General features: G+C 44.3%; 1 long non-coding RNA gene across 1 annotated transcript; it reads left to right on the top strand.

The window, feature by feature from the left end:
• The first annotated feature begins 2595 nt into the window (after positions 1–2595).
• On the top strand, positions 2596–6480 carry LOC139054620 (uncharacterized). Its single transcript, XR_011511367.1, has 3 exons — positions 2596–2665; positions 3638–3765; positions 5814–6480. It is a non-coding gene; the product is annotated as an uncharacterized lncRNA (long non-coding RNA).
• Positions 6481–16327: the final 9847 nt, after the last annotated feature.

The raw sequence follows: 16327 nt of genomic DNA, 5'->3' as shown, positions 1-16327 counted from the left end.
TGACACCACTAATTCAAGGTCGCCGTTCAAATTATCGTATGGTTTGATTTTCTATTTTTGCGCTGCATTGCAATTATTGCATATTTTCACCACTTCTTTCTGTTGTGCCTACTAGGCCTTGAATGTATATAATAAATAAATAAAATGTGAAGTCATCACCGTCTTTTATGACGTCAGTAGTGATACAGAAGGTAGTAAATACAACAACGTTAAGTATGAGCCATTATGGGTAAATAATGTGAAATAATGTGAATAAGGGTGGAATAAATTGCATTAAGGTTCGTACAAACTATAGCACGGTGGATTACGGGAGATTAAGGTAGAATTGTGAAGAACACGTGACAATGTATGAACTAACGTATCATGGTCACGTGACAATTGCAAGTGTAGATGCGTGAAGCGATTAAGTTTTCCCATTCCTAAGTGACTGTCGATATTTCTTCAAGGATTGTGATGTTACTGGCATGACGGCCACTCCAAAAATGTATCATCCAGAAAAACAACGCCCTTTCACTTACAATTCCATTATCATTATTTTTCGTGCTCACAGGAATATTAACATGCAATTAAACACTTCTAGAAAAACTGCAGTAGCAGAGCGAAAACACGAGAGCAACTTGCGCAATTCTGCACTAATATTTCGGTGCCCTTAATAGCCCAACAAAAAGTGGTGAAATGGAAGAAGCTGTTTGGATACATTGCTGAACAAACAGGGACGTGCTGTTGGACGAGCCTCTGCTGTACAATGGCATCAACGTACAATTTGCATGGTGAATCCATAAAGAAGACTTATAGAGGCGAGATCACGTTGGAAGTTCTCAAACCCGAATTTCCACGTACCTTGCCTAATTCATTCAGAGGTTTACTAAGCTACTGATCTGCTTTCTAAGTGCACCCTCAAATACAGCTTGTAAGGCTGAGCCTATATATTAAGGGCTGGTGTCGTCAACGCTGTAATTTCTTATCCAGAGCATACGCACTTGCAAACACAGTCTTCAGTCTCCTCATGAATGTTTACGCGTCGCTGTCACACGACCAAGATGTGAGCGTCTTTATCGAGCCATGATATCGCTGAAACTACGCTGTGACCTCGCAAAGTTGCTTCGTTCGGACGCAGCGAATAATCTAATTGCACCAGCAGAAGAGCGCCGATCGTCTCGCTCACGGTCCCGATTTGTGTACTGTACCCTCAGTGATGCAGCACAGACTGCGCCCCCCACCCCAAAATAAAATGCCCGGCACAAAACATAGTAGCAACTACCCGCCTCACCGCTCTAGTTAGAGACCACAACGAAGCAGCAGCAAACAGGCGGCCATGCGAGCAAGCAAACCTGTCAGAATAAACGTTCAATTTGCGCGGCCGCCCCATGCCCAATGAAAAGCGACCGGAAGTGACGGCCGACGCTGTACCATCACTTCGGCGCGCAGCAGGACGGGAAGGCGGAAGCTGCGCCATCATGCTCGTTTTCGCGTGCGTTCGCGTCGCGCGCTGTGCGAAGTAATTTTAAACGTGTGATTAGTTTTGCGCGCGGGGTAGAAAAAGATGTGGCCCATGCTTTGTGTATTACTCGTGCCGCACTTCAAAGCAAAGCGTTCGTACGCACTGGAAGATGGATCCACGAAGGCTGAAACGAGAACTTGCAACGTGCCGGTCGATAGTACTGGCATGATGGAAACTTTCAGGCAAGTGCCCGTTTATTTGGTATTTGTTTTGTTCGCTTTAGAATTATTTCACTGTGATCTCGTAGCATAATTCATAATTCGCTAATGTAAGAGCAAGAGCAGCTGCACTCCTACTAGGGCAAGTTAACTACCTCGATCCCGTCCCGTGTGAGTAATGTTTGTCAAATTTACATCGGGCGTGGTGCGCCTGCATAGTTACGCTTTGTTTCTCAGCGCTTGAATGTTCATTGATGTGATTCTCTTGTGCGTTCAGCGCGGCTGCTTGTAATGCGGTCGTTCGCGCTTCAGATAAATGTGGTCGACCACTTTTGCGTCGCGTAGAAAAGGACTGGCTTAGCCACCTTTCGAAGGAACCGGCGCGGTATTGGTTCTCCCTGATGCGGTCGCGTGCTGCTGTTGCTGCTTGCCGGACGCCTTCAGCATTTTATCGGCTCGCTTTGTCTGTGCGTGTGCGCGTGCTCGCGCTCGGCTTGATTTGTGTGTGCGCTCAGCTCAGCTCGCTTTGTGTGTGCGTGCGTGCGTGCGTGTGTGCGCTCAGCTCAGCTCGCTTTGTGTGTGTGTGTGTGTGTGTGTGTGCGCGCGCGCGCGTGCGTTCAGTACATGCCGGTTTGTATGGGCCGGCGTGTTTGCGCGTGTCTAGTGCGTACGTGTTTTGTGAGTGTGTTGTCTGTGGGTCGATGTGTGTGCGTGCACGTGTTAGCGTGTCTGCCTGCATGCATGTATGTGTGCTTGTTTGTGTTCATCAATGTGCGCGCTTTTGTGTCTGCGCTTTGAGAGTGCGTATACTTGTGTGTGCGTGTGGATGCGTTTTGTGTGCGTGCGTATGTATTGCATGAGGCCGGTAGAGTTTTACTCGCAATAAAACTCTTCCGATTTGGTGCAGCGAGTGTTCCCGCCTGAAAGCCGAGTTGCGTTTCAAGCCACCCTGGACAACTGCTGTATGAGGCGCCGTTTCTCGGGAGGACCAGTGGGAAGGCGCCAAGTATACGCTTCGTCCTTTTTCCTCCCATGCCCTAATGAATCGATATCCTTGTTTTTTATTGTGAAAGGAACGTTACATCCAGAGCATAAATAAATGATTAGGAAATCTGGTAGTGTGTTTCGCCATTACAATAATTCCGATCTTAAAGACGTGGATTTCCCATTAGCCCACATTTCTTTTGATGCAGACAACCGCTGAAATTGTTAGCGGCAGGTTATTCGAGACGTTCTACGTATATAGCAATTGTCTTCAGGAGCTTTAATGAATATTGAAAATTTGAAGTGTTGTGCTTTAGAGGTATCATATATAAGCTTTAGGTCTCCGGGTAATTTGCATGCCCTTCAAGAGCTGTCGCCTATAGCCCTATTGAAATTCGTAACTACAGTTTGGAGCACTGGGGAAGCTAGAAGGCTTGCCCTGGCTCTCGAGAAAGTGTTTAAGCTGGAGGTGTAGGTTGAGGAGTTTGGGGTTGGTAACACAAAGGATTTTTTATGCCTTAGCAGTAGGAGTGACACAGGATAAAAAAAAATGTATGTGTGTCAAGCACAGGAAGCTGCTCATGTGGTAGAAGCATGTGTGCGTGTGTGTGTGTGTGCGCGTGTGTGTGTGCGCCCATGCATGCGTGCGTGTGTGTGAATTCTCTCCTCAAAAGGGGGTATGTGTGTGAGCTATTTCATTGCTGGTCTGTTTGCCAAGAATTGGAAGAAAACACAATAATCAATTTAACTTGAAATAATAAACTTCAAAGCATACTGGCGTACTGGCGACAGCAGCATACAAGCATGCAGCTGTGTGACAATCTTAATGCATGACTGCAACATCTGGAAGGAGGCTTGCTTCTTCAGTAAGCAGCACAAAGTCCATATTCTTGGCTTTTCTCGTGCAAACCAAAACGAGGATCATTGCCAATGATCTTGTCTTTTGCTCTAATAGCATTTGTTTATCTTGTACTTAGAGCGTTGTTTCTCGCAGGTCATGCAGATGGTAGCAGCGATTTCACAATGCCCAGCCTTGGCGCCCCCCATCAAGAGCAAGCCACTTGCTTTCGCCTTCAGACAGATGGTTAACGTCTTCTTGAAAGCGGTTGAGAAGACAACATTGTAAGTAGATATAGTTGTGTAGTGTAATATAATAAGTCAAGTTATAATTTAAAACTCGGGCTCCTTGGCCGCCTAAGCTTGATATGATGTGCAGTTGTCGGTGGTTGTAAATATTGCCGATGGTACAGTGCATACTGCAGGTATGACTGCTGATCCAAAGTATACATTTGCATTTTCTTGATGGTCTTTCATAATGAGGATTTTCTTTGTGCAAGAATATTCACAGAATGCCGGGGCATTGTAGCATCATATTCTTTATTGTGCATTAACTGCTAATTTCGTATGACCTTCCTGCTACCAATTTATTTGCAGGAAAGGAATATTTGTTTACTCTCTGCAATGAGCTTGTTATTTGCTCATTGCATTACACTCTTCTACCTTTAATTTATTCCCATACAATTATCAAAACCTTAAAATTTCAGCTGTTTTTATTTTGAATACAATATCAAAATCAAAATGCACCGGATTGCAATCTAGACTGCACGGGATTTGAAGAAATTACAAGAAACCAGGACCTCTCGGGAGCGTTAAAAAAACGTTTCCGCAGGTAATGTGCCTAATTATACTGAGCTAGCTGCTCACGAAAATTGCAAGCATATTTCATTTCACATAGTTTTGCAGGATATAGCAGGCCTATCATAGTCTCTGAGCACAACCTTACCTCATTTGCATCATGAAAATGTCTCATGCTTAATTTGGGACAAGTTTTGAAAAATGAATGTATCATAATTTTGAAACTACACAAAGTATTGGTTGAGGCTAGACAGTTTTCAAACAACTTGACCATGTTGAACTTAGCCATTACAGACGGAAAAAAAACATGCACAGGAGCACTCATTCAATGAAATGTGATGCTTGTGGTTATTTTTCACATGCAAAATGTACTTTTAAGCGAGAGAGGGCAGGTAGCCAATTTACAACCATTGTGACTCATGCGGATAGTAGCAACACAGGATGAGAAATGGTTGTCTCTGAGGTTCATTGAATATGTGAAAACTCATATACAGTACCCTCCCCCCTATGAGGGGTAACCGTGCAATATGTTTTGGGCAAGAAAGACGATTGTTCTAGGAGACAAGAAATTTCAGGCTCTAGTTGAGAGGCTACAGAAAGAAGGACCATGTAAATAGTCGCAGATTAACATAAGCTGCATCGGAGTGGCATCACAGTTTAGAGCATGAAGTGGGAGCATGAGGAAGGATCATAAGCTTAAATAAGGGAATACTACTTGTCAGTGCATTGCCAAGCTAACCCATTGAAAGAAGGGGGCGTGCTCTAAGAAAAATAGTTGACAACACATGCTAAGTTTTCGAGGAAAGTATGCCAAAATGCCCATTCTTACTAAATTAGTAAATAAGAAATACACGATAAATTTTAGGATTCAGAAAGTGTCTAATAAACCGCATTGGAGAGTTGGATATTGTTGGGCTGGATGCATGTATTGCAGGGCAAATGAGAATGCCAGTGGGGATTCCCTCATTTTCATTTTGTGTGCACTCTCTGTAAAACAGTTCTCTTTGTCTCCTAGTGTAATAATGTTGTGTAAAAGCAGTCATTTTTTAATGCCTTGTGCATTTCACTCTTAATGTGCAATATCCCGTAAGCTTCTCACCTGCAGTACTTATAAAGTGTAATGCAGATACATTGCAGATTTCATAATGTCAATTTTGTGTTAAGGTAACATCCACACTCTTGGACAAATGTCTGTTGTTGAGAGATGTCATTGGTAGTCTTTAAACTTTATTCACTCTTATTTTCTATGGTGAAAAGGCTACTGTAAATTTATGTTTTTGCTGCTGTATGTGCCTTGTGTTCACAATGACACAGTGGTTTAGCATTCACAGTAACATGCAATTCCTTAATTTGCAAAATAGAAACTTCTCCTACCTTTCACTTGTCTTGCCCAGTTGCCTGAGCGGTGCATTCTGCCCAGTCACATTAAGTTTGTTACTTTGAGGAGCTTGTGGCTTTATCAAATTTTCCGCAAAGTACATGTGTAATTGCACGGACTAAATTCTCATGATTCTCTTCTTATTTTGCTAATGCAGGCTGCAAGATTCCAGCAATGCCATGCGCTGCATTTATTGGTCAAGATGCTCAGAGAATGGAGTCCCTGCACCTCGTGGTTAACCGTGAACATTTCTTTTTCTTTTGGAAAGCTAAAGGCCATTTGCTGCATCACTTGCATTTTTGCAGCTCAGATGTGTACTATATTTTTCTAATTTTGAATCAATATTGGCTATTCAGTATAAAAAATGACGTACAGCGTGAAGGACAAGGACTGCGAGAGACACACTCCACTGACTTTCAACAATATTTTATTGCGTTGCCACATCGTATGTGTATACACAGAGGGGTCATGCGCAGAAAATGAAAGCCAGACACAAGGGGTGTTCTAACAGCAAGTCATTGTAAAAAGAACATGGTCACTTGAAAAAAAAAAACATCACAATTTCTATCTGTTTAGATACAAAATTTCACTAGGGGTCAGCGTGATAGAGGGGGCACTAACGCACACACTACCCAGTTTTCTGGTGAAATCAGCTTCAATAATTTACCGGGTGAGCTGTGTCTCGCTAAAACTTCGGTATCTTAAAGAGGGGCATGCAGCCGCAGTCCCGGCAATGAATGCCCAAGTGGCCTTGAACAGTGTTATGGACGTTGTTATAGTGCTCTCTTAAACGATCATTTAGGCGCATGCCTATCTGTCCAATATATTTACTGCCTGAAAATGGGAATTTGGGAAACCACATTCATTGCACACATCGCAAAACGTTTTCTGTGCTCGGCAGAGCAACAACTCTGACGTGATTTAGGCGCGTTTACACACTTACAGAGACTTGCCAGCTTTTCCGGGGCTGAGAAAAGGACTGTGATTTCTGCAGGTCCCCTAATCTTTTTTAGCCTATGGGAGACATCATGAACATACGGTAGCACTGCAAACCTGTGTCTTTCAACCGGCTGGTTCCTTGACCGAGCGTGCTCATCATGTTTTGTGCACTTCAGAAGCTGTTCCGCTATGGCTGAAATTAAGGCCAAAGGGTAGCCAACCCAAGAAAGGCAATCAGCCTGTGCAGCAACGCTATGTTGCATCTCTTGTGAGCAAGATTTATTGAGGCTGTTAAGGAGGCAAAGCTTCACAATATCTCATTTGTCTTTGTTGGACAGACAGGCAGGCGCCTAAACAATCATTTAGGAGAGCACGATAACAACGTCCATAACACTGTTCAAGGCCACTTCGGCATCCATTGCTGGGACTGCGGCTGCATGCCCCTCTTTGAAGGTACGGAAGCTTTAGTGAGACAGGTCATCCAGGAAACTATAGAAGCAGATTTCACTAGAAAACTGGTTAGTGTGTGCGTTAGTGACCCCTCTATCGTGCTGACCCCTAGTGAAGTCTTGTATCTCAAAAGATAGAAATTCTAATGTTTATTTTTTTCAAAGGACGATGTTCTTAGTACAGTCACTTGCTGTTAGACACCCCTTGTGACTCATATTCTGCGCATGCCCGCTTTTGTGCAAATATACTCGATGTGGCAACGTAATTAAATATTGTTTGAAGTCAGCGCAGTCTGTCATCTCTCGCAGTTCTTGTCATTCAAGCTGTACGTAATTTTATCTCATTAATTGCAAACTATCCCAAGGAACTACCCTTGTTCAGTATAATTATAATGTTTGATATGACCATTTGCTGGCAAATGTTAACAGTGTGATATTTAACTTGAACTTTTGCATGACTGCCTATGCCTGTGTTCTTTTAGTAACCAGAGTATGGCTAATTTATTAAACCATATTTGCTAATTTGCATGCTCACATGCTATAGCATGCCTTAATCTTGAATTACTGCATCTAAGTGCAAATAATTTAGAAATTTACTATGTATTTTAAAACACTGTCCACATTTTGTGCTCAGCAAAGTCGTTTAATCAACAGTGGTTTGTTTTTATCAGGCCTCCTGCTGCACTTCGCACCCAGGCACTAGTAGATGTGGAATATGCACTCTTTTGATTTATAGTAAGCAAAGAACCTATTTTCAAACTACATATTGTATATCGCTAGAATAGCAGCTTGGGCTTGTTGGTTTTCCATCCTGCTAGTAACAGCGCAAAATATAGACAAGGGACGAGACAAGAAGACACCACAAGCGCTGACTTTCAACAACGTTTATTCCGAAAGAAACACGGCTTTTTATAAACATTGCCCTCATGTGTCGCAGTCACGTGATCGCACATCATGTGAAACAAGCACTTTTTTCTTTTATGCACTCAAGATAGCGGTTGCACGTGCAAAAGCTCAAGTTCTTTTTTTGTCAGTAACAAGGACGGCGTGCTAACGCATTGATCACGAAGTCTGGTAATCTCGGCTGCCTCAATTATCTCCCGGACCATGATCATGCATGATCACGTGACTGCGACACATGAGGGCAATGTTTATAAAAAGCCGTGTTTCTTTCGGAATAAACGTTGTTGAAAGTCAGCGCTTGTGGTGTCTTCTTGTCTCGTCCCTTGTCTATATTTTGCGCTGTTACTAGCAGGATATTGTATATGTACCAGTGCCTTAGAGTTACAAAACAAAAATTTATAGAAACTGGTATTGTAGTTAGAAAAACCGCTACACAGCACCTTTAGCCCAGAGAACTCTCATTTCACAAAAGAGGACAAACTATGTAGGCGCTAAAAAATTCTACGTATTTTTTGTGCTCAAGTAATCTTGTTGGAAATAGAAAATTAGCAATAAGGCTCCTGGCATAAACCTCACTTAAAGCATGTCTATGCTTGGAAAGTATTCTTTCAGTCTGAAAAATGTTGGCCAGTTATGCTTTACATCGACTTTCCAAACTTTTCATAATGCTTTGCGATTACATTAGTGTACAAAATAACAGGTGTCTTTCTTGTGCGTTTGCTCTGCATTTCAATTGCTTCCCTAATTCACCTTTGCAATATGCCTTTTTTTAAGGCATCAAAACTTGAATTTTCGTTCACTGGAGCCTAATACTAAAAATTTATTCCTTTATGTGGCCCAAAACACTGCGAATCAACCCAGGCTCTTTCAGTGCCGCTATACATAGTTTCTTCTCTAATAACAGATTTGATCAATACATATATTTTAGGTACCTTTGTGGGGAATGCACATGTTCTTGTACTTACCGATGTGTTTGGTGATTGTGCATGATTATATTTCATGTGATTTATGTATATGTTGTACTCTGTATTGCAGCATGCAATAAATATATGCTGCATTTTCTTGAAAATGCAGCATATATCTTACCAGTCTGTGTTGCATGTTATTTGGATATGGAAATCGTGATAACCTTGGTGTTGATATACATGCTCAAAAGTGTCCAAGTTTGCTAGGTTGTATTTGTGCAGCGAAGACAGGTTTTCCAATATACACCATGAATTACTAATATGTAATGTGATCCACACGTATAGGTGTTGTGTATGCCCATCGAAGCTTCAAGGCCGGCTGTTCGACAGTGCGTTTTGTAGCCGAACTTGAACCTTCTGGCACACGCAGTAGTTGCGCGTGGATCGCTGTACATAGTAGTAATTGAAGGCGTGTACTGCCGAATCTGCCTTCCATACACGCTAGAAATAAAAGGGTCTACACCCTTCCAACACCCACACAGATGGGTGTTAATTTGGATGAGCAGCCTTACACCCTAAATTTATTTTGCTGGACACCCTTCCTTTAGGGTGCTATAGTGGCACCCCAACTGTAGGGTGTAGACAACAGCACCCTTAGGGTGTTCGTCTGGCGACAAACTGATTTACACCCTTAAGGGTGTTAAAATGTTTAGTGTGTAGCCCGCTTTCTCAGTTACATATGCTACTTTCTAGTTCAATGGGCCCTGTTCTTCTTTCTTTTCTATGTTCCGCGCTTGTGCAGTGTGCTTCCTACTTCGTCCGTTGTCGTTTGCGCGGTTACATTATGCATTCAAATAAAGACCACCAGCTAGCCCGCCTTTCTCAGTTACATATGCTACTTTCTAGTACAATGGGCCCTGTTCTTCCTTCCTTTCCATGTTCCGCGCGTGTGCAGTGTGTTTCCTTCTCCGTCCGTTGTCGTTTGCGCGGTTACATTATGCATTCAAATACCGACCACCAGGTAGCCCGCCTTTCTCAATTACATATGCTACTTTCTAGTTCAATGGGCCCTGTTCTTCCTTCCTTTCCATGTTCTGCGCATGTGCAGTATGTTCCCTTCTTCATCCGTTGTGGTTTGCGCGGTTACATTATGCATTCAAATACCGACCACCAGCTAGCCCGCCTTTCTCAGTTACATATGCTACTTTCTAGTACAACGGTCCCTGTTCCTCCTTTCTTTATATGTTCCGCGCGTTTGCAGTGTGTCTCCTACTTCGTCCATTGTCAATTGCGCGGTTACATTATGCATTCAAATAACGACCACCATCTAGCCCGCCATTCTCGGTTACATATGCTACTTTCTAGTTCAATGGGCCCTGTTCTTCTTTCCTTTCTATGTTCCGTGCTTGTGCAGTGTGCTTCCTTCTTCGTCCGTTGTCGTTTGCGCGGTTACATTATGCATTCATATACCGACCACCAGCTAGCCCACCTTTCTCAGTTAAATATGCTACTTTCTAGTTCAATGCGCGCTGTTCTTTCTTCCTTTCCATGTTCCACGCGTGTGCAGTGTGTTTCCTTCTTCGTCCGTTGTCGTTTGCGCGGTTACATTATGCATTCAAATAACGACCACCAGCTAGCCCGCCTTTCTCGGTTACATATGCTACTTTCTAGTTCAATGGGCCCTGTTCTTCTTTCCTTTCTATGTTCCGTGCTTGTGCAGTGTGCTTCCTTCTTCGTCCGTTGTCGTTTGCGCGGTTACATTATGCATTCAAATAAAGACCACCAGCTAGCCCACCTTTCTCAGTTACATATGCTACTTTCTAGTTCAATGCGCGCTGTTCTTTCTTCCTTTCCATGTTCCACGCGTGTGCAGTGTGTTTCCTTCTTCGTCCGTTGTCGTTTGCGCGGTTACATTAACCATTCAAAAAAAGACCACCAGCTAGCCAGCCTTTCTCAGTTACATATGCTACTTTCTAGTTCAATGCGCGCTGTTCTTCCTTCCTTTCCATGTTCCGCGCGTGTGCAGTGTGTTTCCTTCTCCGTCCGTTGTCGTTTGCGCGGTTACATTATGCATTCAAATAAAGACCACCAGCTAGCCCGCCTTTCTCAGTTACATATGCTACTTTCTAGTACAATGGGCCCTGTTCTTCCTTCCTTTCCATGTTCCGCGCGTGTGCAGTGTGTTTCCTTCTCCGTCCGTTGTCGTTTGCGCGGTTACATTATGCATTCAAATACCGACCACCAGGTAGCCCGCCTTTCTCAGTTACATACGCTACTTTCTAGTTCAATGGGCCCTGTTCTTCCTTCCTTTCCATGTTCTGCGCATGTGCAGTATGTTCCCTTCTTCATCCGTTGTGGTTTGCGCGGTTACATTATGCATTCAAATACCGACCACCAGCTAGCCCGCCTTTCTCAGTTACATATGCTACTTTCTAGTACAACGGGCCCTGTTCCTCCTTTCTTTCTATGTTCCGCGCGTTTGCAGTGTGTCTCCTACTTCGTCCATTGTCAATTGCGCGGTTACATTATGCATTCAAATAACGACCACCAGCTAGCCCGCCTTTCTCGGTTACATATGCTACTTTCTAGTTCAATGGGCCCTGTTCTTCTTTCCTTTCTATGTTCCGTGCTTGTGCAGTGTGCTTCCTTCTTCGTCCGTTGTCGTTTGCGCGGTTACATTATGCATTCATATACCGACCACCAGCTAGCCCACCTTTCTCAGTTAAATATGCTACTTTCTAGTTCAATGGGCCCTGTTCTTCTTTCCTTTCTATGTTCCGTGCTTGTGCAGTGTGCTTCCTTCTTCCCCCGTTGTTGTTTGCGCGGTTACATTATGCATTCATATAACGACCACCAGCTAGCCCGCCTTTCTCAGTTACCTATGCTACTTTCTAGTACAATGGACCCTGTTCCTCCTTTCTTTCTATGTTCCGCGCGTTTGCAGTGTGTCTCCTACTTCGTCCATTGTCAATTGCGCAGTTACATTATGCATTCAAATAACGACCACCAACTAGCCCGCCTTTCTCAGTTACATATGCTACTTTCTAGTTCAATGGGCCCTGTTCTTCCTTCCTTTCTATGTTCTGCGCTTGTGCAGTGTGTTCGCTTCTTCGTCCGTTGTCGCTTGCGCGGTTACATTATGCATTCACATAACGACCACCAGCTAGCCCGCCTACTCAGTTACATATGCTACGTTCTAGTTCAATGGGCCCTGTTCTTCTTTCCTTTCTATGTTCCACGCCTGTGCAGTGTGTTTTCTTCTTCGTCCGTTGTCGTTTGCGTGGTTACATTATGCATTCAAATAAAGACCACCAGCTAGCCCACCTTTCTCAGTTACATATGCTACTTTCTAGTTCAATGCGCGCTGTTCTTTCTTCCTTTCCATGTTCCACGCGTGTGCAGTGTGTTTCCTTCTTCGTCCGTTGTCGTTTGCGCGGTTACATTAACCATTCAAAAAAAGACCACCAGCTAGCCAGCCTTTCTCAGTCACATATGCTACTTTCTACTTCAATGCGCGCTGTTCTTTCTTCCTTTCCATGTTCCACGCGTGTGCAGTGTGTTTCCTTCTTCGTCCGTTGTCGTTTGCGCGGTTACATTATGCCTTCAAATACCGACCACCAGCTAGCCCGCTTTCTCAGTTACATATGCTACTTTCTAGTTCAATGGGCCCTGTTCTTCTTTCTTTTCTATGTTCCGCGCTTGTGCAGTGTGCTTCCTACTTCGTCCGTTGTCGTTTGCGCGGTTACATTATGCATTCAAATAAAGACCACCAGCTAGCCCACCTTTCTCAGTTACATATGCTACTTTCTAGTTCAATGCGCGCTGTTCTTTCTTCCTTTCCATGTTCCACGCGTGTGCAGTGTGTTTCCTTCTTCGTCCGTTGTCGTTTGCGCGGTTACATTAAGCATTCAAAAAAAGACCACCAGCTAGCCAGCCTTTCTCAGTTACATATGCTACTTTCTAGTTCAATGCGCGCTGTTCTTCCTTCCTTTCCATGTTCCGCGCGTGTGCAGTGTGTTTCCTTCTCCGTCCGTTGTCGTTTGCGCGGTTACATTATGCATTCAAATACCGACCACCAGCTAGCCCGCTTTCTCAGTTACATATGCTACTTTCTAGTTCAATGGGCCCTGTTCTTCTTTCTTTTCTATGTTCCGCGCTTGTGCAGTGTGCTTCCTACTTCGTCCGTTGTCGTTTGCGCGGTTACATTATGCATTCAAATTAAGACCACCAGCTAGCCCGCCTTTCTCAGTTACATATGCTACTTTCTAGTACAATGGGCCCTGTTCTTCCTTCCTTTCCATGTTCCGCGCGTGTGCAGTGTGTTTCCTTCTCCGTCCGTTGTCGTTTGCGCGGTTACATTATGCATTCAAATACCGACCACCAGGTAGCCCGCCTTTCTCAGTTACATATGCTACTTTCTAGTTCAATGGGCCCTGTTCTTCCTTCCTTTCCATGTTCTGCGCATGTGCACTATGTTCCCTTCTTCATCCGTTGTGGTTTGCGCGGTTACATTATGCATTCAAATACCGACCACCAGCTAGCCCGCCTTTCTCAGTTACATATGCTACTTTCTAGTACAACGGGCCCTGTTCCTCCTTTCTTTATATGTTCCGCGCGTTTGCAGTGTGTCTCCTACTTCGTCCATTGTCAATTGCGCGGTTACATTATGCATTCAAATAACGACCACCATCTAGCCCGCCATTCTCGGTTACATATGCTACTTTCTAGTTCAATGGGCCCTGTTCTTCTTTCCTTTCTATGTTCCGTGCTTGTGCAGTGTGCTTCCTTCTTCGTCCGTTGTCGTTTGCGCGGTTACATTATGCATTCATATACCGACCACCAGCTAGCCCACCTTTCTCAGTTAAATATGCTACTTTCTAGTTCAATGCGCGCTGTTCTTTCTTCCTTTCCATGTTCCACGCGTGTGCAGTGTGTTTCCTTCTTCGTCCGTTGTCGTTTGCGCGGTTACATTATGCATTCAAATAACGACCACCAGCTAGCCCGCCTTTCTCGGTTACATATGCTACTTTCTAGTTCAATGGGCCCTGTTCTTCTTTCCTTTCTATGTTCCGTGCTTGTGCAGTGTGCTTCCTTGTTCGTCCGTTGTCGTTTGCGCGGTTACATTATGCATTCAAATAAAGACCACCAGCTAGCCCACCTTTCTCAGTTACATATGCTACTTTCTAGTTCAATGCGCGCTGTTCTTTCTTCCTTTCCATGTTCCACGCGTGTGCAGTGTGTTTCCTTCTTCGTCCGTTGTCGTTTGCGCGGTTACATTAACCATTCAAAAAAAGACCACCAGCTAGCCAGCCTTTCTCAGTTACATATGCTACTTTCTAGTTCAATGCGCGCTGTTCTTCCTTCCTTTCCATGTTCCGCGCGTGTGCAGTGTGTTTCCTTCTCCGTCCGTTGTCGTTTGCGCGGTTACATTATGCATTCAAATACCGACCACCAGCTAGCCCGCTTTCTCAGTTACATATGCTACTTTCTAGTTCAATGGGCCCTGTTCTTCTTTCTTTTCTATGTTCCGCGCTTGTGCAGTGTGCTTCCTACTTCGTCCGTTGTCGTTTGCGCGGTTACATTATGCATTCACATAAAGACCACCAGCTAGCCCGCCTTTCTCAGTTACATATGCTACTTTCCAGTACAATGGGCCCTGTTCTTCCTTCCTTTCCATGTTCCGCGCGTGTGCAGTGTGTTTCCTTCTCCGTCCGTTGTCGTTTGCGCGGTTACATTATGCATTCAAATACCGACCACCAGGTAGCCCGCCTTTCTCAGTTACATACGCTACTTTCTAGTTCAATGGGCCCTGTTCTTCCTTCCTTTCCATGTTCTGCGCATGTGCAGTATGTTCCCTTCTTCATCCGTTGTGGTTTGCGCGGTTACATTATGCATTCAAATACCGACCACCAGCTAGCCCGCCTTTCTCAGTTACATATGCTACTTTCTAGTACAACGGGCCCTGTTCCTCCTTTCTTTCTATGTTCCGCGCGTTTGCAGTGTGTCTCCTACTTCGTCCATTGTCAATTGCGCGGTTACATTATGCATTCAAATAACGACCACCAGCTAGCCCGCCTTTCTCGGTTACATATGCTACTTTCTAGTTCAATGGGCCCTGTTCTTCTTTCCTTTCTATGTTCCGTGCTTGTGCAGTGTGCTTCCTTCTTCGTCCGTTGTCGTTTGCGCGGTTACATTATGCATTCATATACCGACCACCAGCTAGCCCACCTTTCTCAGTTAAATATGCTACTTTCTAGTTCAATGGGCCCTGTTCTTCTTTCCTTTCTATGTTCCGTGCTTGTGCAGTGTGCTTCCTTCTTCGTCCGTTGTTGTTTGCGCGGTTACATTATGCATTCATATAACGACCACCAGCTAGCCCGCCTTTCTCAGTTACCTATGCTACTTTCTAGTACAATGGACCCTGTTCCTCCTTTCTTTCTATGTTCCGCGCGTTTGCAGTGTGTCTCCTACTTCGTCCATTGTCAATTGCGCAGTTACATTATGCATTCAAATAACGACCACCAACTAGCCCGCCTTTCTCAGTTACATATGCTACTTTCTAGTTCAATGGGCCCTGTTCTTCCTTCCTTTCTATGTTCTGCGCTTGTGCAGTGTGTTCGCTTCTTCGTGCGTTGTCGCTTGCGCGGTTACATTATGCATTCACATAACGACCACCAGCTAGCCCGCCTACTCAGTTACATATGCTACGTTCTAGTTCAATGGGCCCTGTTCTTTCCTTTCTATGTTCCACGCCTGTGCAGTGTGTTTTCTTCTTCGTCCGTTGTCGTTTGCGTGGTTACATTATGCATTCAAATAAAGACCACCAGCTAGCCCACCTTTCTCAGTTACATATGCTACTTTCTAGTTCAATGCGCGCTGTTCTTTCTTCCTTTCCATGTTCCACGCGTGTGCAGTGTGTTTCCTTCTTCGTCCGTTGTCGTTTGCGCGGTTACATTAACCATTCAAAAAAGACCACCAGCTAGCCAGCCTTTCTCAGTTACATATGCTACTTTCTACTTCAATGCGCGCTGTTCTTTCTTCCTTTCCATGTTCCACGCGTGTGCAGTGTGTTTCCTTCTTCGTCCGTTGTCGTTTGCGCGGTTACATTATGCCTTCAAATACCGACCACCAGCTAGCCCGCTTTCTCAGTTACATATGCTACTTTCTAGTTCAATGGGCCCTGTTCTTCTTTCTTTTCTATGTTCCGCGCTTGTGCAGTGTGCTTCCTACTTCGTCCGTTGTCGTTTGCGCGGTTACATTATGCATTCAAATAAAGACCACCAGCTAGCCCACCTTTCTCAGTTACATATGCTACTTTCTAGTTCAATGCGCGCTGTTCTTTCTGCCTTTCCATGTTCCACGCGTGTGCAGTGTGTTTCCTTCTTCGTCCGTTGTCGTTTGCGCGGTTACATTAACCATTCAAAAAAAGACCACCAGCTAGCCAGCCTTTCTCAGTTACATATGCTACTTTCTAG

The sequence above is a fragment of the Dermacentor albipictus genome, chromosome 1 (assembly GCF_038994185.2).
Source record: "Dermacentor albipictus isolate Rhodes 1998 colony chromosome 1, USDA_Dalb.pri_finalv2, whole genome shotgun sequence".
In the NCBI taxonomy this organism is placed as follows: Eukaryota; Metazoa; Arthropoda; class Arachnida; order Ixodida; family Ixodidae; genus Dermacentor; species Dermacentor albipictus.
The sequence above is the reverse complement of the archived record's forward strand: the minus strand, read 5'-3'. Positions and strand labels throughout refer to the sequence as shown.